At 46.6% G+C, this 26,190-nt stretch overlaps 1 protein-coding gene across 2 annotated transcripts in view; it reads left to right on the top strand.

Annotated features, from left to right (window-relative positions):
- Positions 1-26,190, top strand: part of ZBTB8A (zinc finger and BTB domain containing 8A) — a 243,412-nt gene that overhangs the window by 142,637 nt on the left and 74,585 nt on the right. The window contains exon 1 of one of the 2 annotated variants that reach the window (XM_069622468.1): positions 13,849-13,938. The exons of the other annotated variant lie outside the window; for it this stretch is intronic. The gene's annotated coding sequence lies outside the window, so the exon portion shown is untranslated. Of the gene's footprint in view, positions 1-13,848; positions 13,939-26,190 lie in introns of those variants that run through there. 2 annotated transcript variants of the gene reach the window in all.

Genomic DNA, 26,190 nt, shown 5'->3' with positions numbered 1-26,190 from the left:
TGACGAATCTACACAAAAGTTTGCAAACATATATTTTAAATCTAGATATACATGTATTTGTAAAGTTTGGTGGGATTTTGTCAAGAGGGGGCTAAATTAGAGGGGGAGTCTCAACATTTTTAGATTGCTTGTAACTTTGTTGCTGTTTGACGAATGTGAACAAACATTTTCAGATTATAGACCCAACATTATATGTTTGTGTAAATTCTGAATGGACATTGCCAAGTGGGGGCTAAGTTATATGACTATTCTATGTACATACATTTTGACACTTTTGAAAAAATAAAACATGGGCGGTTTTCCAACAAACTCATATAAGGAGCATTGGCAAGGACCTTAAAGCATGGTTTAGCAAATGTGCAAGTGTTTTTTGTTTTTTTTTAATCAAATGTCAATGTAGGTACCTTTGGTGACAGGTATAGCGTGTGGCCATGGGCAGTGGGCAGATTGTCTGGGTCATGGCATAAGGTCATGACTCGGACAATGTGGCTACTGGCCATGACCACAAGGGACGACAAATGGAGTTAAAGTGGCCATTTCCACCTGGAACCGGCTATGTGGTAAAGTTATTCGAAAGTGGGATAGGTTTGAAAAGAAGAAAAAAATGTACTTGTGGTAATATGGTCAGAGGGTGGGTGCTGCTCTCTTCGCCTTCTACAGGCTGCTATGGAAAGAGAAGAGGGGCCCTGTACGAAGCCCCACCTTCCCTTTCCATGGTGGCCATCTGGAAAGGACGTCCTGGTGTAGGAAGAAAAAAAAAGATATATATATATATATATATATCTAATTTTTTTTTTAGCACCCCGGGTTCCCTCCTTGGGAGGGGAATGTTGGACAATCTTATTGAGTCTATGTACTTTACTGAGAAATGTAAAGTAGATGGAGTCTATAAGATTTGTTTTTAATTCTATTTTTTTAACTGTGAAAGGTGTTTCCTAAAGGAACCTTTCTTTTGTTGTTTTTTGATGTATTTCTTTTTGTAGGAGAGCTTAGAATGTAAGGTGGGGAGGGAAATGAGGGAAGAGGCACCAAGCACTAATATGGAGGGGCAGATGGACAGGGGAAGATGTTGCGCGTGTGTTACTTCTAAGGCAGGAGGCAGTGTTTCTCATGCTCCTTGATTACAGCTTCGAAAGGACTTCAAAATTGATTCGCCCTGCAGAGTGGTGTGTTGCAGTATATGCAGAGGACTGGGATCTTTGAAATATATGGATCAACACTCTTTTATTGATTGCAAGGTAGCTGGTGGGATTTTGTGTCCCACAAAAGTAGGCTTTGTGGTTACAGTATTGGCTGAGGAAGCCAGCTTACTACTTGCTAAGAAAGGAACAACCTTTTGGAGAGCATTGCGGTGGTTGGATTTGTTGTGGCAGCGCATGGATTTGGTCCAGTAGGAGTACTGTCCAGGTAGTCTGAGACTGATTACAAAATTGCACTCAGTGCATTTCGTTTTGGTAGCTTTAGCCTTTGGAACATTCCCAACAGGGGTAAAGAACTGCCCTACCCATGATTCTCTCTCTGGGTGCTAGAGATGGGCACTTCATCTTCTTGGTCATCTTCATTGTCTTTAGTAGAACTGCGCTTTTTTTGTTTTGAAGGTCCTCCAGCTGGTGGTGATGGCTCTTGGGGAGGAGGAATGGCAGTAGCTGATGTCATTTTTAAGATAAATAGCAGTTTTGCTAATAATCTTCCAAGTATGTGCTTTGTACTAGATTGTTGATGGATAATGAGTAAGAATAGGTGCAGGAGATGTGCAAGGGTACATTTTGAGCTTAAACGTTCCTAGATTAGTAGAAAATGCAGTTCTCCAGCATGGGGTCTGGCATGGATTCACATGCTCATGAATATTCCCCGTCGTCAGGCTGGGAATCCTCGGTAAAGAAAAAACCAGTATCAGTTTCGTTTCTGGTCTGTCTTTCGTAGTAATAACCAATCACTGGTCTCTGCGTCATACTGACCACAGCCAATGACTGCCCTCTACCTAAGCACCGCCTCTGGCAGCCATCTTCAGATTTTAACCGCACGTTCATGTGTTGGGATCCTCGTGCTATTGCTCTCGAGCGTTAGTGCTATTTTTTCACGTTTTTTTCTTAAAACTTCGTTTTTTCCGGTCAAAAGAGCCTCAAGCTCCACCGACTCTCCATCCGATCAACGGGGACCCGTGTCGGATTCGTCTGCGCCCCTCAAGGGTGAAGATTTCGTCGAGCTACGTTTTGGAGGACTCCAGAAGCTTCTCAGGCCCAGGCATGGCCCAGGAGAAGGGAAGCTCGACGCCCGGAAAGCTGTTCAGGGTCTGCCCTGGATGCCAGCTGCAGAACGTCTTTAAGGAGGACGAACACTCCTTTTGTCTCTACTGCTTACATGAGGACAAGACGCACGTGGAGAAGGACTGTGCGTTTTGCGGCAATATGTCGGAGCGGACCATGAAGGACCGCCACCAACGCCTCGCCAACTGGCTGGAAGGGAAGAGCCTGTCAGGCGAGAAGAAGAGGAAGAAATCCGAGCGGTCTTCTAAGACCTTTGAGGACGCCACGGCGACGGGGGTCCAACACAAGGCCAAGCACCGCGAGTCCGCTGGCACCGGGAGCGCCGAACGGTCGGGCTCTACGGGCGCCAGGCAGGGCGCACCCTCCCCGGCACCTTCAGCCACGAGCCAACGCTCTCGGTCGGGTAAGAGGAAGGGCGAGCACCCGGCGAAGCTCCTGGAGAGGCCCCGGTCGAGCTCGAAGGCCCCATCGGAGGGGGAGCGAGGCAGTGTCCCCCCCCCCTCAAGGATAAGGCGGTGAGCGCACCTAAGGTGGTGGAGGCCTTAATCCATCCGGCCAAGCCCTATATCGATACTGTCGCGGCGGCCCTGGCTCAGCCTGTGGAGGCTACACCAGTGGTGGCGACCTCGGGGCTCAGAGTCTCCCTGCCACCTCGGAGGGAGTCCTCTTTTGTGCCCATCGATAGGACCCCCGTGAAATCCCCGGCGGGGAAGAAAAAGGGGGGGCAGGGCGTCGTCGTAGATTCGGCTTCAGAGGAAGAGCTGATCGAGGTCTTAAGCCACGGCCTTGGCGTGGATTAAGACCGGCCCGTCGGGATGGCCGAGGTTGCCGACGGGGCCCCTGATCGCCCGTCGGATTCCCCTCTGCCAGCGCCGCAAGACAACTCGGCGGCCATTTTGTTGGCTATACAGTCCTTATGCTCAGAGATAAGGACGAGACTACCGTTGCCGACGGAGGAGCCTCTCCCGTCGGGGGATCCTGAACCGGGACCTTCGGGTGTTCCCCCTCCCAAGAAAAGAAGGATTCACCCTCCACCTCCTTTTCAGCCGTCGCGACCCGTCCAGCCCTCCTCCCCGTCCACCCGAGGGGATGATACGGGGACTGACACGGCAGCGACGGGTACGGACGACGAGGTATACGACGAGGATCTCCCGTCGTCACCTCCCACCAGGGCCTCTCCGCCCGACGAGATTGGATCGTTCCACTCCATGATCGCCAGGGCATCCGAGCTTTTCCAACTCTGCCATGAGGAGAAGAAAAAGGAAGGATTCCTTTATCAACGGCGCGAGGCCAAGAGGAAGACGGTCCTCGCGGTGCCTCTACTGGACGACATTTGGGATGAGGGCCTCGCCCTCCTCAAGAACCCTTCCACGACGCCAGCTAGAAGAGACCGAAAAGAAGTACCGGGTCCCGGACGCGGCCCCCCTGTGCCTCCGGGCGCAGCCTACCCCGGACTCCGTCGTCTCCGCGGCAGCCAGGAAGAAAGCGGGGGGGGTGCGGCCTCCACATCGACTTCCCCACCGGACGGCGAGGGAAAGAAATTGGACGCTCTGGGACGCAGGGTCATCTCGTCTGCAGGCAGGGAGCTATGGTACAAACTGGCTCCCCTGTTGGACTTCCTACCGGACGACAAGAGGGCGGATGCCCTGGAGATCCTACAGGAAGGTGAGGTGGCGTCGGACCACGCCATCACTATTGCGACGGACATCGCCGACACTGGATTTCGCCAGTTGGGCAACGGCGTGTGCCTTAGGTGGCGTGGATGGCTCAAGGCTACGGACTTCCGTCAAGACGTACAGACCAGAGTCCTGGACATGCCGTTCGATGGGAACAACCTGTTTGGGAAAACAGTGGACGATTCCCTTCAGGCCATTAAAGCGGACACTGAGACGGGCCGGGCCCTTGGGGTTCTACAGCAACGACGGACGCCCTTTCGGAGCAGCGGAGGCAAGGGCGCCTCCAAAGGTTCCGGCGGCGGTTTCTCTACCTACCGTCAAGCGGCCCGCTCGTCGTCTCAAGAGGCCTACAGAGGACGAGGCAAGTCTGGAGGACCCCGCCGTCGTCGCCAAGGAGGTCAAGGCGGCAAAGCCTCATCGAAACAGGATTGAACCGGCCGTGGGGTCGGGCCCCCACCGAAGCACCCCGGTGGGAGGCCGGCTGGCGAGCTTCGTCAGCGTGTGGGAGTCCATCTCCACCGACCGTTGGGTGCTGGACGCCTTGGCCCGGGGCCACGCGCTCGAGTTTCAAAGAAGGTGCCCGCGCGTCCCCCCCGTGGCCAGGAGAGAGCTTCACGTCCCTCAGCTTCTCCTGGAGGTAAAGGCGTTGCTCAGGAAGGGCGCCATCGAACTCCTCCCAAAGAGGCTTCGGGGCTCCGGAGTTTACTCGAGATACTTCCTCATGAAGAAGAAGACGGGAGGATGGCGCCCCATCCTAGACCTGCGACGTCTGAACAAGTTCATCAAGGCGTAGAAGTTCCGGATGGTCACCCTCCAGCACGTCCTGGGTCAGCTGGAGGAAGGAGACTTCCTGTCGTCGTTGGATTTGGAAGGTGCCTACTTCCATATTCCCATCCTAAAGGGGCACCGAAAATTCCTCAGGTTTGTGGTCCAAGGGCGTCACTACCAGTTCAAAGCCCTCCCCTTCGGACTACGGTCGGCACCCAGGGTATTTACCAAGTGCCTTGCACCGGTGGCGGTGCAGCTGCGCCGCGAGGGGATCCACGTCTACCCCTACCTGGACGACTGGCTCATCCGAGCCAAGACGAGGGAGCTCGCCGTGGACCACACGGCAAGGACCGTCCAACTTCTCACGGACCTGGGATTCTCCGTGAACTACGCCAAGTCCCACCTGGTACCCGCGCAAAACGCACTGTTTCTGGGAGCGAAGCTCGACACAGTGTCCCTTCTGGCCTCCCCGTCGGAGGAAAGGACCAGGTCCATCCTGGGCAAGGTACAGCAGATGTTGGTTTCTGACGCGGCCAAGGTGAGGTCCATCAAGTCCCTCCTCGGAATGATGTCCTCTTGCATCTACCTCATTCCCATGTGCAAGCTCCGGATGCGCCCGTTGCAGGAGTTCCTGGACGCGCGCTGGATCCAAACGACGGGCGGCTTCGAGGAGAGGATCACACTCAACGAGAGTTTCCGCCGAGCGGTCCGGTGGTGGGGCACCCGCGCGCATCTGACGGCGGGCATGGACTTCCAGACCCCAGACCACCAGGAGACAGTGACCACGGATGCCTCCCTGGAAGGGTGGAGAGCGCACACCGAAAATCTCTACGCGAGAGGCCTCTGGCTCCCGACGGAGAAGTCCCTCCATATCAACGTCCTGGAGCTCCGTGCAGTGTTCTGGGCCCTCAGGTCCTTCCTTCCGTCCCTCAGGGGCAAGGTGGTGAGGATCTTCACCGACAACACCACCACCATGTTTTACATCAGGAAACCGGGCGGAACCAGGTCCCCAGCACGGTCCAAGGAGGCGCAGGACCTGTGGCATTGGGCAGTCGCCCAAAGGATGTTTCTGGTGCCGTTTCATCTGGCAGGGATAAAAAACACCATCGCCGACTCACTCAGCAGGGAGCTGCGCTCTTGCCACGAGTGGGAACTACGGCAGGATCTAGTGGATCGTCTCTTCCGACGGTGGGGCACACCCCAGATCGACCTGTTCGCGACGGCGACGAACTCCAAGTGCCGGAGGTTCGCCAGCAGGTTTCCCCAGGCGAGGAGCATGGGCGATGCTTTCTCGTTCCCCTGGGAGGGCCTGTTCCTCTACGCGTTCCCTCCTTTGCCACTGCTAATCCGGCTCGTCAACCAGCTCAAGAGGTCACGGTGCAGGATGATCCTCGTCGCACCTGCGTGGCCGAGGCAGATATGGTTCCCGGACCTTCTGGACTTGTCAGCGTCCCCGCCAATCAAGCTGCCGGTGGACGCGGATCTACTCTCCAGGGAAGGAGGCGCCATCCTCCACCACGACCCGAAATCGCTGAACTTGCAGGCCTGGCTCCTGCAGCGCTAGAGTTTGGAGGATACGACATACCGGCCAACTGCAGAGAGGTTCTTGCAAAGGCCAGGGCGTCCTCGACTCTTAAATGCTACGGACACAAATGGAAGAGGTTCTCTGTCTGGTGCCACGCACAGAAGATTAACCCTCTACAGATTACGGCACCACAGGTACTGCCGTACCTGCTGACGCTGGCCAAAGCTGGACTGGCACACGCGTCCATCAAGATTCATCTTGCTGCGATCTCCCGATACACCAGAACCACGGGCCGGACGTCCCTGTGGTCTCATCGTCTGGTGAAAGAGTTCATGAAGGGACTGTTCAGATCGTTCCCGCCGGTGAAGGCGCCGGCCCCGGCGTGGGAGCTCAACGTGGTGCTGACCAAGCTCATGGGACCTCCGTTCGAGCCTCTGCACTCGGCCACGTTGAAGTTTCTGTCGTGGAAAACAGCGTTTCTTGTGGCCATCACCTCCGCACGACGGGTGGGAGGGATCCAGGCCCTTTCCTGCAAGGCCCCGTACTTGACTTTTCACGACACGAGGGTAGTGCTCAGGACGCACCCCTCCTTCATGCCCAAGGTACCGTCGGACTTCCATCTCAACGAACCCTTGGTGTTGCCTGTGTTCTTCCCGTCGCCTTCGTCGCCGGCTGAGAGGACTTTGCACTCGCTGGATGTGGCTAGAGCGCTGAAGTTCTACGTGGACCGCACAAAGTGTTTTCGGAAGACGTCACAACTCTTTGTGAACTTTGGACCTGTCAATCAGGGGAAGGCTCTCTCGAAGGCTTCCATTTCCAGATGGCTCTCCGGCTGTATCATGTACTGTCATCGGTTGGCAAACCGACCGCTGCCTGGCCGTCCGAGAGCCCATTCCACCAGAGCGATCGCAGCTACCACGGCGTTCCTTTCTGGTGTGCCCCTGCTGGACATATGCAGGGCTGCTACGTGGAGGTCGACGCACACCTTCACGAAATTCTACTGCGTCGATCGGGATTCCAGGGAGGAGTCCAGGGTCGGCCAAGCAGTGCTGCGCAACCTGTTCGCCTGAGGTGAGCCTGGTGAGGAGGTAAGATGCTTAATGTTGAGTTTGATGTAATGCTTAATGTTGAGCCTTTGCCACCTCCCGTGGTTGTGCATGTGTGTACTGCTATGTATTCTTTATTCATGAGCATGTGAATCCATGCCAGACCCCATGCTGGAGAAGGAACAAGTTACTTACCTGTAACTGTTGTTCTCCAGCATGGGTCTGGCATGGATTCACATGCGAACCCTCCCGCCTACCCATCTGCGGCTCTTCACTTGGTCATACTGCCACGTGCTTCCAAATCTGAAGATGGCTGCCAGAGGCGGTGCTTAGGTAGAGGGCAGTCATTGGCTGTGGTCAGTATGACGCAGAGACCAGTGATTGGTTATTACTACGAAAGACAGATCAGAAACGAAACTGATACTGGTTTTTTCTTTACCGAGGATTCCCAGCCTGACGACGGGGAATATTCATGAGCATGTGAATCCATGCCAGACCCATGCTGGAGAACAACAGTTCAGTTACAGGTAAGTAACTTGTTCCTTCGGAACTGTCCTCGAAGCGCAGACCCGATCGTGAAGTGTGTTCGCGAACACGTCATCATGCCGCACATGCGTGTGTGGTCACGTGACACTGTCTGAAAAGTCTACGATGACGTCAGACGTTCGCGGGCGTGACGAGTGCAAAAACAGTGGGAAAAGTTGCAAAAAGTGTATAGAAGTGTTAAAAGTGATGCTAGAAGGTGGGACATGGCAGAGGTTTAAGGTGAAACTTTGGAAATTGGACAGAAATGTTGCTATATTGAGTTAAGTATCATATTCGTAAGTTGTAGGAAATTAGAATGCACTGGGAAAAACCCATGAAATTCACTGAAAAAACTTTGTTAAAGGGACGTTATGGTTGCAAGTAAAACCGTAAAACCTTAGAAATTATTTATTATTTATTATTTATTTATTTATATAGCGCCGACCGCCCGCAGGCATCGGGGCGCTTACATGTAGACATGTACAAAGCTCAAGGTAGAGCCTGAAGAAGCAACAGGACAAATACATAAAACTACAGGTTGGCTGATTCATTGGGTCCTAAACAAGTGTTACTTGAAGTTTTTTGCGGAAGACCAAATGATTGGACTCCAATCTAAGGTACTTCGGCAATTTGTTCCAGTTAGAGGCCGCTCAGTTAGGGAAGGCTCTGCCCATACCAAGTTCCTTCTTGTGTTTCAGAGGCGTTATGAGCCCATTAGCCTCTGATCTTAATGCCCTGGAAGGATGGTAAAAGGTGAGTTTGGACTTTAAATAGGCTGGTGCCTTGCCATATAAATACTTGTGAGTAAGGCACATAGACTTGAATTGTATGCGTTCCTCTATTCTCAGCCAATGGAGGTCCCGCCTAGCTTCACTGATGTGTTCACTTCTTGCTTTCTTTTTGACCATTCTGATCGCATTGTTTTGGACTAGCTGGAATTTTTGGATACTTTGCTTACTAGCTCCTACCAGGAGGGCATTACCATAGTCCAAACGTGACATGATGGTAGCTCTTGCTATTGTGGCACAGTTGTTCTCACTCAATAGTGGTCTAATGGCTTTAAGTAGCCGGATGTAATAATTACAGTTTTTACTCACGTACGTTGCCTGGGCATCAGAGTTGAGGGATGCTTCCAACGTGATGCCTAGTGTTTTGACCTTATCAGACACTGGAATAAGAGTTTCTTTAATTTGGAAGGCCTGATATTCAGCAGGGAGTTTGGCTCGAGCCTGGATGGATCCGAAAATCATTAATTCGGTTTTATTGCCATTCAGGCACATCCAGTTATTGTCCATCCAATCTTCGATGTTTCCGTAGAGTGTATTTAGTATCGTACTATCCTTAGTGTAGTCCCCACTCAGTTCCAGGACCAGCTGAGTATCGTCAGCATAGTTGGTGAAAATTATCTGGAGTTGTTGTAGTAGCTCACATAGGAATCGGATGTACAGATTGAAGAGCAGGGGGGATAGACTAGCTCCCTGTGATACCCCGCAGCAGATGTTAAATTCAGATGAGAATTTGTCCCCCCAGTGTACTCTGGATATTCTGTTTTCAAGGAAGGATGATAACCAACTTATTGATTCCTTGGAGCAATTAGCAACCTTCTCAAGTGCTTGCTGCAAGAGCTGGTGGTCAAGCAGGACGAAGGCAGCGCTCCGATCCAACAGGACCAGAAGTCCACCCTTTCCCTTGTCCATAATTTCCAACATTCTGGACTGTAGGTCTAGCATAGCGGTCTCGGTGCTATGCACGGCTCTAAAGCCAGATTGTTGTGGATGTAAGATCTCATGGCTTTCCACATATTCTTGGAATTGGGCTGTTGCTATTTTGTCCAGTACTTTAAGAGTAAAATTACAATTTGTAATGGGTCTTAGGTTGTTGGGGTCACAAGGGTCAAGAGTAGGTTTTTTTTACTAGGGGTGTGATGGTAACCTTTCTTATGTTGTTGGGCACTACTTGGTCCCGGAATGAGGTGTTGACAATTTTAGTAAAAAGTGGCGCAAAGATTTCAGGATATTGTAGGATGATCTTGGGGGGGGGGGATATTTTCAGCGCAAGAAGATGGTTTCATAGAAGCTAATGTTTTTAACATAGTTACTGGGGAGATGGAGTGGAATTGAAACTTCTCCTTTCCGGTTGTTGTTAGTTGCTCTGCAGGGAGGCTGCATTGAGGTTTATTAGCTTGTGCTAGAGCAATGCGTTCTCTGGCTTAAGATATTTTGTTCGCAAAGGCTGCCTCTGTGTTTTCGCATTCAGATTGTGATGGTGTAAAATCAGGGGCTAACGCCTTAGGCTTATCTAAGGATTTCAAAATGTCGAAAAGCTTGCTGGATGAATTGGATGATGCTTCGATTTGGCTATTGAAGTAGTTCTTTTTAGCGTTGTTGATCTTAGATTTGTAGTATTTTTCTAGTGACTTCCAACTTGTTTTGTGGTAATTGGTTTGGTTTTTAAGCCATTCTATTTCACTGCATTTTTTTTCTTTCTTAAGAGAGGTAAGTTCAGGTGTGTACCATTTTTGGTGGTTGAGGTTAGGCCTAACAGTTTTTTCTCGATTAGGTGCTTTCTGGTTGATTAGCATAAGCATCTGCTGATCATATTTTTTGATAATAGTGTCACATGAGTCTGTTTTGTTAATGTCGGCTAGAATGCTGTTGATACAGAATTGTAGGTCTGCTCTATCTATATTTTTAAAGTTTCTGGAAAAAACTTTGCTTGCCAGTTTTTTTACTGGGATAGGTAGGTGTAGGTCAAAAACAATTTTGTAGTGGTCGGACCAGATACAAGGGGTGGTAACATAGTTATTGATCTCTATGTTATTGGAAATGACCCAGTCCAATTGGTGGCCATTTGCCATAGTGGGGTCGAGATTCATGACATTGAAGTGCATTTTTTCCAATGTTTTTTCAAGGGAAATGGCTTCCTTGTCTTTTGGGTCGCCACGCCACCGATTTAAGTCGCCAAGGATGATCGTTGATTTATTTGGGCCAGTAAGTGAATCCGCAAGGATAGCGAGTTCATCGTTGAACTCTGATTCCAGAGAGGGCGGTCTATAAATGAGTATGAAATTGATGCAATTGTTGTCAGTGGGGCAGTGTTTAAGATGTAGAATTTCACAGCCTGTACAGGATAATATAGAGGGAAACACAGGTAGTGAGTCGCGAGTAACTATGGCTACTCCCCCCCCCCCTTTCCCGATTTCTCTATTAGTATAATGGATTGTGTAACCCGTGGGTACCGCCAGAGTAGAAATTCGCCAGTTATGGTAAGCTAAGCAACCATAACTCGCGCCAGCACCATGCACTGGTAAGACTAACAACCAGGACCTCAAAGACGACATCACAAATGTCATTGATTACAATTTTGATGAACAGTCCCTACAAGGGGTTGTGTTTATAATGTTGGTAACAAGATGTCAGGGGTGATCGGGAGACCGTTCATGAACTACTTAATGTATTAAAGAATGTACTCATCTAAACAACATTGTATTGGAGTGGTGTTGTTAATACAGGGACCTAATCATACATAAACCTAGGCAATGGCTGCAACATGCACCATAGAAGTACAACATTTATAATCTTGTAATTTTGGATAGTACAAGAATGAATGCTACCGTATCAGAGTTTTGAGTAATGTTAAACATGTAATAACTAGCTAACAATTCAAGACTTACTACACACTTGTGCTAGTACAATCAATGCATATGAAGACCCAAAATGTATACAATTCAGAGGCACATACAGTAAGGAAGAAAGAAATGGCATCATCAGAAAATGTTAATAACATTGAAGTTCATCTTCATATATACAAATGAATTGTGTGTTTGAGGCCTGCTTATTCCCCCATGTATGTGCACCATGAGCTGAGACCAAACCCTAAGGAAAGTACTTTAAGAACATATGACAAGGCTAATGTCTAGATATACAGCACCTTTTGAATTTTAATATTCTGACTGTCAGTGTACAAAACCACCTGGCCTAGATATGTTAGTGAACAAAAAACAAGTGGCCCAGACATGTGATGTCATCGGTGATGTCATCAATTACATTTCTGCTGTCATCTTTGATGTCCTGGGTGTTAGTTTGAGCAGTGCACGGTGGTGGCGCGAGTTATGGTTGCTTCGCTTACCATAACTGCCAAATTTCAGCATTTGTTTCAGGTTTACTTGTTACCATAACGTCCCTTTAACAAAGTATTTTCATTGAATTTCATAGGTTTTTATTAGTGCAACGTAACCATAACATCCCTTTAACAAAGGTTTTTTCAGTGAATATATGATCAGTTACATTATACCTAAAAATGTTTTTCAAAGCGTTAAATAAGGCCTGGCACCTTACCGGTTTCTAGAGAAGGCTGGCAGAGCTCTGATGGAAACGTTAACCCCCAGGGAAACCCCACTGCCAAGCTCTTAGCACAATCCTTAAGAGCAGATAAACAGAACAACCCAAGTCCGATCTGAGCCCCGCTACAGCCAGGCCTGCCGCAGACGGAGGACCCTCGGACTTCAAAAATAAATCATTGCTTTTTAAAGTTACTCTGCTAAATAAAGACATTATTTCTGTGCGGAAATAATTTCTTTATAAGCAGAGTGACTTCAAAAATAAACGATTTATTTTTCAAGGCATAGGGCTCCCCCCTACTCCATGACATGGAAACCTCCAGCCTGGAGGTTTCCACGTCATGGGGTGGTTGTTAGGGGCATCAGACTTCAAAAATAATTAGTTTTCTTTTGAAGTCACTCTGCTTATGAAGAAATTATTTGCGCACAGAAAAATAATTTGATTACAGAAATATTTTGTTTATGAACCAGAATGACTTCCTAAAGAATTAATATTATTATTTATTTTTTTAGTCTGGGGGAAGGGGCCCCCTCCCAGGACATGTGGCAGCGGGGCCCCCCGCATCGCCCGTGATGCTGGTGTGTTTCATGATGGTCTGTGTTGATGTTGACAAGGGAGGCTTGTGCGCCATGGTGATGGGATGCATTGGCTTGGTCTGTGATATGTAATTTGATAGCTGTAGAAGAGCTAGTCAGGTGCTGCATGTCAGTGGCCTAATGTCACAGACAGCCTCAAGAACACAGCAACTCTCTGAGATGGTTTAAGAGTAGGGTCTCTCTTTCTTTCATTCTTTCATTCATAACCCCTACTATCTAATAGTTGACTGGCTGGTTGTTGTGGCCTAAAAGCCAACGCCCTATTTAGCTGTCTCCCTCTGTTTTCTGGGTGGATCGTATCCAGTGGTCCCACAAGAATAGCAGTGGTTGTAACAACGGACATACTTGCCTTCTAATTGCCCCGGTTTCCCCTCACACCCTTTATACTCCTTACCCTCTCTCTGTCTCCTTTCCCTTTCCCCCTACTCTCCTCCCACTCTCTACCTCTCTCTCTGTTTTTCGTGTGTTCCCACTCTCCCATTATTCCAGCATCTTCTCTTTCCTCCCCTACTACTCACCTCCCTTTATACAATGCTCTCCTCCCACATTCACACTCCTTTCACTCTTGTCACCTTATCCAACCACTCTTTCACATCTCCTGCACTCTCCCTTAGCCTGTCTCCATCCCTCACCTTACATGCACTCTCATACCCAAGGAGCATTTTTTCCTCACCTTGCACACACCTTTTTATAATCCTCCTCCAAACTCTGCTGCACTGCCCTTCCTTCGCCTTGTCTCTTGGTCTGCCTTCTCCTCCCTGGAGCTCACCCGATCAACCCACAATGCCATGTCCTTTCTGCCCTCTTTTATTCTCCCCGTGCCCCTTGATTGGTCCTCTGCATCGGCAGGATCCCCGGGACAACTGTTTTCTTTTACTTCCCCCTGGGCTGGCTTACAGGCATCAGAGAAGAGACAACATAAAACAGGCCTTAAGCCGCGCCCCCTTTTACACATATCTGCGGGCTCTAGGTAATATCGGCCCGCTACAATTCTCCTCGGTTTCATCGTTTGTGTCCATGTTGAATGGGGTGTCTGGATTGTTGGTCTTATTGGTGCAGCGTTCCTCTGCATCCCTGCTTACCGCTTCCTCTCTCCCCAGTGTGTTGTGTTGTCAGGGCTCTGCTGCAAAGAATTCTGGTAGTTGCAGTCCTACAGGACAAAAGGAAGAAGACTGGCCAGCATGCTGCACAGCAGGTATGAGGCGATTACATTCAACCAGGCACATGTAGAAGGGACAGAGACTGGGGCCCTCCCAACTTGCTCACCCCGCCTCAGGGGCAGGACTGACTCTGACAAGTACCCTCCTAGGTCTCTTGTCCCAGGTGTAGAGGAGTCCCCATCCCCTATTTGCAGGGTCAGGCCCACTTAGTTGGTATCGTTCTAGTGTGTTTGAGTATAGAGGTTGGAAATTGGGCTAGGGAGGTTAGAGAAGATACCAGTGGGCAATTTGGAGCATTAATCCTGTGTGGCCATGACAATGTCTCAGTAGTGGTAGCGCTCTGGTAAAGTACATTTGTGGAGTGTCTCGAGGCACCATGGTGCACACTGGTATCTCTGGCAACAGATCGTGGGCATCGCCTGGAACTGGAAGAGAATGGGGGAGAGGCACGCAGCAGTGGGTACCAAGAAGGCAATGCACGCCAAAAGTTCCCAAGGAGAGTTCAGAGTCGGAACTCCAGAGAGAGCAGAGTCGGTACCCGGTCATTCTATCGAATCCCAAACCATTGAAACCCAAACCATAGAATTTTTTCCATGGAAATACCATTCCATAGAATGGCCATTTCGTTGAAAAAATGTGATGGTTCCATCGACATGTAATGGTAAGTAATGGGTTGGGGCGTGGGTTAGTTTAAGGGTTAAATTAGGGTTAGGGTTGGGGTTGGGGCTTGGATTAGTTTAAGGGTTAAATCAGGGTTAGGGCTAGGGTTAGGATTGGAGCTTGGGATAGTTAAAGGGTCAAATTAGGGTTAAGGTTAGGGTTGGGGCTTGGGTTAGTTTAAGGGTTAAGGTTGGGGCCAAGGCTATGGTTAGGGTAGGGTTGGGGCTTGGGTTAGAGTTGGGAGGAGGTAGGCTTGGAGGGCTGGGGGGAACCCCCCAATATAAAAAAATGTAAAACGTTACAAGGGGCTGGTTAGTGCTGAAATTTTAGCACTGGACAGCACCATGTAACATTTTAAAGTTCCACAAAAATGCATGGAAATGCTACTTTTTACATGTAAAAGTACATTTCCATTGAACCCAGTCCATGTATATTGTCGATGGACTGGTTTCGATGGAATTGCACTTTTATATGTAACATATAGGATGTCGATGGTTTGTTATTCGAGGGTTTGTATTCAATGCTTTTGGAAGTCGACCCTTTGTTTTCAACGTGATCACTATAAACCAGCAGAGTCGTGGTGGGGTCAAGGTGCGATGCCTAGGAGCCACATTAGGCATTGGGGAGAAAAATCACCATAGAGTACTAATTGTATTGGGTACCAGGCAAACCAAATCGGTTTTCACCAGGGATCAAACCAGAGAAGGGCACAGTCGCAGTAGGACACCTGTGGAGCAGTATAGAAGATAATAAGATTATCCAGCAGCTCTTAACTTGGTCTAGAAAGAGCAAGAAAATGTGTCAAATGCATAACATTAGGCGTAACATTAGGCGTCCTAGCCAGGCATGAAAAGGCTTAGCAAGGCAAAACAGCCTGGTCTCCTGCCTGCACTTCTACCACTTGGCTCTGCAGACAGCTCAAATTGCACTCCATTTTCTCTCCTCTTTGCTCTTTTCTCTGCCCTCTCCTTTCTCTCTGTGCTTTTCTCCACCCACTTTTCTCGCATCCCCATACACTCGTACGCAGTGAGCAACATGGATTGGAATTCCACTCATTACTGTAAGTGAAGTTTATGGGAAGCATTTACTTTTTGGTTGAGAGAAGAGCTGCTTTAGATATGAAAATTATAACCAAAAAATGTGAGTAGTGGAAGGTTCTGCAGCAATCATAAATACTGTCATTTATCAGGGCAACCTTCCCCGCCATTGTTTATTTTTGATCCAATCTGAACCATTGCAGAAGGGGGCAATGCCATATGCAAATGTGAGGTGCAGAGGAAGCCTGCTTATTAACACGGGACACCTCTTATCTCGGGCAGTCCCTGTTGCATCGCCCGCATTCAGTGTGTTACTTCTGCTAGATGGGGTCAAGCTTTGCCGCCGCTTTACGTGAAAATCCCGCGAGGAGTCAAGGGCGCGCTGTTGTCGGCTGTTCGGCTGGAGGCTCAATCTGGTGCCCTGCTGGTGCTTTTATTACCTGTGAAATTGTGCATCTGTGAAATCATCTCTAAATCCTTCGACCCGCTCCATTCGCGTAAGTCTAGCAGCATATCACCTGGAGCTGCTAGCAGTTTGACGCGAGCGGGCCCTGTGACTGCCTGACCACGTGACATCGGTAACGTGACATTTGAGACACACCCACAGGAAGTGACACACAAATACATTGCAGCGCGACCCTTGCGGCGTGAAGCCCGCGAGGAGTTAAGGGCGCGCTGGTGTCGGCTGTTCGGCTGGTAGCGGTGCTAAGTACTCTCTGAAGAGTAAGAACTCTTCCCCTTGATCGAATCACATTGGGGCCTGATACAAACAATGGAAACCCAAAAACCAAGAACCAGGCTACAAGGGAAGTTAGAAGAATCCCCTGCACATATATCCAAAATCATTGTCCCTCAGACGACATCTGAAGCACTTACTCTTAATGAGGATAATAAAACTGAAGACTTAGCCACACATAATAATGAACTAATCACAAATAAAAATTCAAATGCAACACTGCCAGAGGAACGTGTTCCCCAATCCCCGAAAGATCAGTTTCCGAGTATAGATAAATTAATTGAAAAACACCCAATGGATTCTAGTCCTTATAAACGTAAGGACCAAAAAGAGTCTCCTTTGCACCAGGTGGAAATGAACCAATCGATGCCGCCAAACTATGACTCTGAGATTCTAGATCTTGATGTCCCAATAACAAATGGTAGCCAAAGAGTCTTACGAGTGGTGCAGAGCAACGTGAGAGCCCCACCAGATCAACCAGGAGATATAAAGAGGACGAAACAAGGTGAACAAGAACCCTTTGTTACACCGTCACGACAAGAACGAGCTAAAGCGGCGAAATTACATTGGCAATCTACTTACTCATCAGTAACCAGTAAACCATAAGAGTGATCAAAGCAAAACTGCATCACGCAGAACTGCTCGACCTTCACTCGATATCACTGAAATTGAGGCCATAATGGAGTCTCAGGAAAAACGAAATGAACCTTTTGCTGGGGTAAATACCCCGAAGCATCTAAAAAACATCTAGACCTCAACACCAAATATGCGACCAAGATCGAGCTCACTTGGTGCCAAAAAGACATTTCACTTGACTAAAGTGCTAGATAAGGAATGGAAGAACCGTATGCCTCCCCGGAAAAAGTACAACCGGAACAGCAAGAACATGCATCCGAAACCCAACAAAGAATCCCAACAACCATGCTAGATTTGCAAAATACGTTGGTTGCAGTCCTGTCAACTGCAATGATTCCGTTTTTGAAGATTCAAGAATATATGGTTGACGCTACTAAAGACCAGGCAACGCTGCTGGCTATGATAATGACGAAACAAACATATGTGGAAACATTTATAAATACCATTCAAGATTGTCTAAATCAAGAAGCCGAAATATCCAGACTATGGCAATCTCGTTTGGCAGAACTCGCAAGAGTCGCCCAGGTAGATAAACAGAACCTCTTGGAGACTTTATTAACCCTGCCCAAAGAATTGATGGAAGAGAAAACGAAAAAACAGCCGTATTTGTTGGAACACAAACAATACGCAACATGTCATACACAAACGGAATCAAGAGGTAAAATAGAAGATAAAGCAAATCAAAATGCTCAACATGAGACCCAATTGATCCCGATGGTCCCAACGAACTTGATTATATCCGCACACCCAGTCAATACTGAACCATTGGTGTGTACCCCGTTTGATATATTTGAACTTACAAAATGTGGAATTGTAGGACAAGAGCCGACAACTAGACCTAAAGGCAAAAACACAACTAAAAGAAATCAAAATGGATCCCGTGCATTTTTGAGAAAATTAAATTTAATACACAAAGTATTACCAGAGGGCGCTAAGAAAAATAACAAGCAGCCGACTCTTAATCAAAAAGATATTCAACAAAAAACTAAAGAAGCTAAAAAGATGATAACACACACAGAGAATACCAATGTTGATGACAATGTAATAACCGAACCATTGGATGCACTCCTGGAGATAATTAATAATAAAGATACTCCTGTCCAACTGGAAAATCCCACTCCTATAATTGATCTATCAACAGCTGACGATATGAGAGATTATAATTTCATATCAATCAACTCTCAAGATAACACCTTGATATTGGTTGATGAATATCATGACACGGCAACCAAACAAATGTTAATGGAATCTCACGAAGAAGAGGCAGTGGACCTCGATTTGGAATACTCAATAATTTCAAATGATGAAACGTGGTTAGCAAGTGAGATGCTTCCTGAAGCTAGTATCCTTAAAAGTTTGGTTCCCCAACCCAGTCCAATTTTAATTAGATCTAAATTTCAAAACCCAAACGACACAACAGCTGCCTATAGAATAGCTTTATATCCAATGACAGAGAATACAGAAGATCCGGTAATAATGAATAGAGCAAATATTTTACGCCTGTTTAAAGCTATTCCACAACTGAAGAAAATAAAATCTCATTATTTGGACCTAGTACTTTTTTCCAAATAAGCAAGACATGGAAGAGGTCCAAAATGATTTTTTCGAGCAGGATATATTCCAAAAAGTTATAGCCACGCACTATCAGTTTGAGAAACTTGGTTTTGGCGTAGAGGAAATCTTTGTCACAAGGGCGGCAGAAGAAAAAAAGGCAAAGAACATGGCTCTCTTTTAATACTATAAAACAACCAAAAAGGAGGAACGGACCAAAGGGACAAAGGTTTTTCAAAATTATAATAATGCAAGACCAAGGAGGCACGCCAAGGATGATTTGTTGCAGCACCCCATATGGCGTGACTATCAAGAGTCCCCACACATGAAACCAAATTCAACGTCCCAACAAACTGGTAACAAAACCTATTTGTAACAATCAAATAGGAATGTAGCCCAAAAGGATTCAATAGCACTGGGATCGTGGAATACAAGAGGAAACAAACACCTCCTAGAAAAACACTCAAAAGTCCTGCTGAATTTAGATATCATATGTTTGTAAGAAACATGGATAAAGGATGAGGTAATTTGCAATGGATTTAGTACCCTAATCAATCCGGCGATTGTAGCCCAACTGGGTAGACCAGCATCAGGTATGTTGATTCTAACAAAAATAGTTCCCACATGGACAATCTTAACAAGCAAAAATATTCATCCGTGGGTACAATATGTAACTATTGAAATTTCATCAGACAACAAGGACGTTTCACCTGCTGTCAATGACAACTATGCAATATCCATATTTAATATATACTGGAACCCAAAGGCAATGCCGGAGACGAGATTCATTGATTCGATATTTGATGAAATTGACAATCTGGCCATTACTAACAGTGAAATGGACTTCGTTATAGTAGGAGACCTTAACTTTCATTTATTCGATAAAAAAGGTGGAAAGCTAGAGTCCACCGCACTCTCAACTAGAGCAGCAAAATGGATGAGAGAAGCAAACCAGAGGAACCTCTTCTTAAATACCCAACCAACAGATACTGAAGGTACACATTTACCAACTTGGGTAAGTGAAACTTCCAACTCAATCATTGATTTCATATTTACTTCAGAAAGAATCAATAGATACATTTTTTCAACAGCCAACTTGTCTCAGCAGGATAGCGATCACCATTTAATACAGATAGAATGGGCCACTCAAATAAGAACAGACCGACGCCTAATACTCCCAGACCTGGAGCTAACAAATGGGATGAATAGACTCAGGATAAAACCGACCCATATGGAGGAAATAATCGCAACCTTTGAAGATGCACAAATACAAGATAACATAAAAATGGAATACGGTTGGATACTAGAAAAATATCAACAGAAGGGTGAAAAGAAGATCCAAAAACAAATACATTCCCACTACTTCAATATTGAATTTCAAACAAAAAAGAAACAACACTACAAAGTCCTACGAAAACTGCGGAAAAGCAGGGGACCTAATTTTGAAATCCAAATAAAATAAGCAAAGAACAAGTACTCTAATGAAATAAAAGCGATCAAAGCTTCATTAAAACAGAATGATGCAGAAGCGATTTTGAGAGCTCTTAAAGAAAAAAATATGCAAAATTTATGGTCAACCTTAAACATGTCATCGGCTAATCAAAACATGATCCAAGAATTTGATGGAAGCAGATGGGTGAAGCACTACTCAACATTATATCATAATACGGAACAGACAAGTATGAAGTGTTTAACATCTGATGATGAACCTTGGGACCTTAAATGGGAGAATGAAGACATTATTAATACCATCAATTGTCTCAAATCCTCTAGAACTCCAGGACCTGATGGATTAGCAAATAGCGATCTAAAAAAATCCCCAGTCCAGTGGGCCAAGTTCATGAGCCACTTAAGATTAATTGCTAAAACGAAAAAGATACCTCACACCTGGACGACAGCGGTCTTGATACCAATCTTCAAAACTGGAGATAGAAAAGATCCTGCTAATTACAGACCGATAGCTTTACTGGACCCTTCGGGAAAACTATTTGCTGGTTTCCTTCAAACAAAGCTGACTCAATGGGCAAGAGATAACAACAAAAAAGCTATAAGACAAACAGGATTTGTAAAACAAATAGGCACCAATGTCAATCTCCTATTGCTGAACATGTTGAAATATGAAGCAATGGTTAAATCACAACAACTATATGCCATCTTCGTAGATTTAAAAACTGCCTTCGATTCAGTAAATAGACAATTGTTATGGGCTAAGCTAAGACAATGGGGTTGTCCGCCAAACATTCTGAATCCTGTGATAGAATTATACTCTAATACGTCAATATGTGTTCAATTGACGAAAGAGGGAAGAGTAACAGAATTTATTCCATCGGAAAATGGATTGAAGCAAGGCTGCCCATTGGCTGCATGTCTTTATAATCTCTTCACGTATGACTTTGGAGAAAAAATCCAAAACAACTTTGCAAATCCACCAAAAATCAATAATGAATCAATCCAAACGTTAATCTACGCAGATGACATTATTATTCTGCATAAAACATTAAAAGGATTGCAACATACAGTAAACAAAGCAGAAGAGTGCATGATGGTTAATAAGTTACAAATTAATATTGACAAGTCAAGAATAATGACACTGATAAATTCAAAAGCAAAGAAACAACCTAAAATGAAGATTCAGATAGGAAATCAAGTGCTCCTGACAACCAAAACAATCAAATATCTAGGCGCAATAATCAATCCATCATCAAATGAAGCAGAATGGCAACAGCACATAGAAGGAAAAGCGAGAGCTCTGGCGAAACAAGGACGTTTCTTTCATGAAAAATACAGGACATTTTGTCTGAAGGCCACAATTTTGCTGTATAGACAGAAAGTAATCCCGATCCTTACATATGCAAGTGAGACAATTGTCAATCAAAACATAATGAGATGGTCATACTATGAAGCTCTGTTTTGGAGGAAAACCCTCACCCTGCCGCAATCATTTCCAATGACCAGACTAAGATTTCAATTAGCACTACAATCAGTTCAATCGATAGTATTGTGGGAGCAAATGGACTTGCTAAGAAAAATCATGTCTGAAGAAGATACCAGCTTTGGAGATTCTAAAAGAAAAAAAGGAAGCTGTCCAAATAGCAGCTCTATCGAAATGGTCGAACAAAATTAAAGCGAAAATGACAGCGGAAGATATCACAGACGAATTGTTACTTAATAGAAAACAATACGCAAAACGCAAATTACAATTGAATGATTGGCTAAGAACAATAGAAGCACAGAAAACTTTCAAACAACACCTACACTCAGAAACAGAGGTGAGGGCACTTAACCAATGACCTAAATACTTAGTACAATTCCCCAGTGGCAGTATTCGTGACCTGTTTTTGCGTTTTCGATTGAATATTCTGCCGACCTGTGAATATCAAGCGCTGATAGGCAAAACAAACAACAAATCGGACGCCTGTCGCTTTTGCAAGTTAATCAGACCAGAAACCCTGTTCCATGTGATTATGGTATGTCCGGCCTTGAAGGAGAAAAGAGACTTATATAAAGACTTTTTCAAAAATTCTGGCAAACAAGCAACTACAGAGGAAAGATGGGCGGAACTCCTCGAAGGAAGCAATCAACGATTGATATTCACCGTCATCAAATTTTGGTCGGACATTACTAGGGAAATATAGTTGATTAAGTTGAAGGTTCTTTTCTGCTTTATTGATTACGTGCAGACAAATTAAAAGTTTGTTAATTCAAACAAAACATTTTAATTAAAAAAAAATATGCAAATCAACCGTGGTAGTGTCACCAATGGCACCAGTCCAGCCCAACCTGCATTACCATGTCCCCTCTCTACAGAAACACAGGCAACCCCTGACCAGTTTGGTCTCATCAGCAAGGTGCAGCTTAGTTGCCTATGGCACAGGGAGCAAAGGACCCATGTCATATTCTGGATGGCATCCCAATGAGGGGCCATTCCTTGAAGGGGAGGGTCTTCCACTCCATCCTGAACTGTAAAATCACAGGACAAGTCTCATCATTAATGTTTACCTAAATGGCACGTCTTGGTCCAAGGCCCTCAGGCCAACCTCCTCCTCTTTGATAGACGCTTCCTGCGCCTCATCAACTTCCTTTCTTCTCCTGCTGTCCCTTCTTTCCCGCCTCCACCCTTTGCCACCTCTCGGGCTTCCCCTACTTCTCCTCCGGCTGCCTTGTTGGCTCCCTCCTCTGCCACCTCTGGTGCCTTCATCCTCCTCCTTGGCTATCTTGCCCTCTCCTCCTTCCTCTTCTGCCCACCCTCTGGCTCCTTCTACACTTCCGCAGGGCATACCTCTGACCTGTAGCCCTCCACGGCAGTCCTTCAAGGGTTGCAAACGTCTCCACATTGCCACTCTCAACTCCTCTCGCTCAGCTGTCAAACACTCCTCCAACATCTTCCATCTCCTGGAAGAACTCGACCTTGATGTTCTCGGTCTTACCGAGACATGTTTGATGGCCAGATCTGTCTCATGTTTTGACACTATCCTTCCTAATGGCTACAAGATCCTCTCTGCTCCCAGATCCAACCGTCTCTGTGAGGTTGTAGCCTTGATATTCCCGCAGTGGATCCCTGCCTCTACCAATCCTATGCAGGTCTACTGCTTTGAATACCTGGTCTGCAGACTCTCTCTCTCTCTCTCTCTCCTGGCCGCTCTCTCATTGTGGCTACTATCTACTGGCCCCCTGGTCAGGTAACATCCTTCCTCTCCGAGTGGATCAATTTCTCCTCCTCAGAGACCTCAACATCCACCTGGATGCTTCCTTCCCCTTCTCTGGTCTCTTTCACAACCTCTGCGATTCTCTTTCTCTCTATTCTTCCCTCTGGCCCGACTCACTCTGCAGGGCACGCCCTGGATGTTCTGATCTCCTCAGACCTCTCCTCTCTAAACCTCTCACCACTCCTCGCGCCTGGAGCGACCTTTTTTCTTTTTTTCTCTCTCTCTCTTCTCTCGCTTTCGCCGTCACCTTCTTGCCCCCCTCCGGCACCTCTGGCTGACTCGTCCATTCTTCTATCTCTGACACTTGAGATTTACTTGCGCCTGTTCCAAGGATCTGCTTAAAGCCCAAAGCCAAGTGCAATTCTTGGTACGACTCCGACCTCGTCACCCTTAAACGCAAGTGTAGGATGGCTGAGAAGAAATGGTGGGCATCTTGTGCACCCTCTGACAAACTGGCCTTCCACCTGCTCCAAAGTTAGGACCGACTCTCTGTCCACACTAAGAAGAGAGCTCACATCCAAGCCTGCATCTCTGTGGCATCTAACAACTTGACCAAACTCTTTAAAATATGCAAGGAGCTGGCCAATCCTGCTGCAGTCTCTACCTCCCCTGTCCCCTCCCAGGCCCTCTGCACAGCCTTTGCTTCATGTTTTATCTTAAAAACCCAGGACATCCTGTCCACTCTCTCTTCCTCTCCTGCTACTTCCTCTACTTTTCCCTCTACATCTGGCCTTCCTGCGGCCTCCTCTCGTCCTCCCTTCTCTCATTAAAACAGGTTCTTCCATTTTCATCCAAAACCATCTTAATGCACATCCGAACGTAAAGGAAGACGACAAAACCACTGTACTCTCAATTGTATCCCCCGGCAGCTCTTCCCTTTATAAATGACGCTAACTGCTTCCCTTCCAGTATTCGCGGTTCCCAGTTTGTTTGGCCATCCAGGAACCTGCAACTAACATCTGGTTAGAAGCGTTGCCTGGGGCTTCTGGCTGGAGATAGTCCCTTCCTGTCCAGACCTTCACGTTAATGCATTCAGACGTGGAAAACGGCTGTTGTGATGTGATGCATGTGGAAGCTCTGATCCTACTGAACGAGGTCCGATAGGAGCGGATGACTGAGAGGCTTTTTTAACTTGGATGTATGCTTTTTTCCTCTTCCCCTTGCCAGCACAAGCACCAGGGACCAAGGCCCCCCCCCCCAAATAAAAAACATTTAAAAAAACAAATTTGATGAAAAATGTCAAAGTACTTAATTACTGTCAGCAAAGTGACATGGAACCGTCGGCTCAGAGTGGGATCATCCTCCCGATGTGCTGGGCGTGGAGTAGCGTAGAGTTGCGCCTCGAAAAACATTGTGTATAGGTGCATTATAAATACCCAATAAATAAAAGGGAAACTTAGTAATGTCTGTTGCTAATTGGAGAAAAGAAAGAACAATTGTGCCTGTACAAGTCTAATCAGTGATTCATTAGGATGAAAAGGTGAGTTGGGGATAACCCATCAAAAAACAATATTTTTTGTGTGGGACGAGTCACAGGTGGCACAGAACGCACTCTGAGTCTCAAGGATAGTACAATGGTTTTTATTAAGGTCTTTGTGGGGATTTGAGCCTTGCCCCTGTCTCTTACTTGTCTTGCCGCACCCTCCTCCCTAAATCCAGTTAGTACTACTGAATGTTGACACCTACTATCTAATATCTATCTTATACGAACAATGACTCGCTAAATGCAGGCTAACTTCTTCAGGGACTTAGTAACTTTCCCTACTCTCACAAAAGGTTAGTGTTATACAGAGAATTGGGCTAGTGCCTTGCACTTGCTCTGTGGCATTCAGCTGGTTTCATTCACACAGTCACCTTGTCCTTGATAATTTTGACTAATTGGTCTCCTCCTGACTCCACCCACTAGTCTTCTGTCCCTCAATTATTTCACCCCACCTATCTATTGCCTCCACCATTTGATAACTGTACTACTTTACCTCCCACTCTTCCCCTCGCTCTTCCTCCTGCCCTACCACTCTTCCTTCAACTCCTCCAACCGCACTACTACCACTCACCACCCCTCTAACCTACTTTAATCCTCTTCACATTAATTGCTTAAACTACCTTGTTTATTCATTTGTCACACTAACATGCACACTGCAGAACTCCTAAGCCAATGTCTCACCTCCTTCACAAACCTGCTCCACAAGCCGCCACACCCTCCTTCCTGCTGCTCTCTTGGTTGTCCTCTACTTGCCCCTCTTTTCTCTCTGTCTCTCTCCCGCACCTGCGATTGAGTCTCTGCTGTGCTGTGGGATTCAGCTAGTTTCAATCACGGCCAAGGTCGTCCTCTCCTTCCCACTCTGACTTTTTCTCATCCTGACTCCACCAACCTGTCTTCTGTCTCTCAGCTGTTCTATCTCTTGCCTCCAGCCTTTGATGTTAATACTCCTGCCACTGATAACTCTTCCTTACACTACATCACCTCTTGCACTACTACTCCTCCCCCCACACCCTCCTCCCACGCTACCACTCCCCTACTGAAACGCCCCTCTTTCACCCACTTCTCTATTTGGTTGTCTCCCTATCCTGCACCTAAGCCAATGCCACAAATGCTCCATGGAATTTCTTTACAAGCAGCCTCTCTGTCATTCTGGTCTCTTGGTCACCCTCCACATCTGACCTCAACCGATAAACCCACACTTCCTGGTTAAAAATCAGATCCCTTATATTTTGCATAAGTGTTGAATATTTAGCAGTAAATAATAAGTCTCAATATATGAAGATTATTACTTTGATATTTTCAAAGACTTTTTAATTATTGAAACAAGAACCACAGGAATTGAAAGTTGTTTTGTGCCAAGGCAGAGGCAACATTGCGGGAGACAAGGGGGCTCTGTCTGTGGGACCTATCTCAAAGCCACATTTGCCTTGCTACTCAGGAGGTTGTGAAATGAAACCTTTTCTGACACGGACTATGGG

Source organism: Ambystoma mexicanum, chromosome 11 (assembly GCF_040938575.1).
Source record: "Ambystoma mexicanum isolate Mex_15411 chromosome 11, UKY_AmexF1_1, whole genome shotgun sequence".
In the NCBI taxonomy this organism is placed as follows: Eukaryota; Metazoa; Chordata; class Amphibia; order Caudata; family Ambystomatidae; genus Ambystoma; species Ambystoma mexicanum.
The sequence above is the reverse complement of the archived record's forward strand: the minus strand, read 5'-3'. Positions and strand labels throughout refer to the sequence as shown.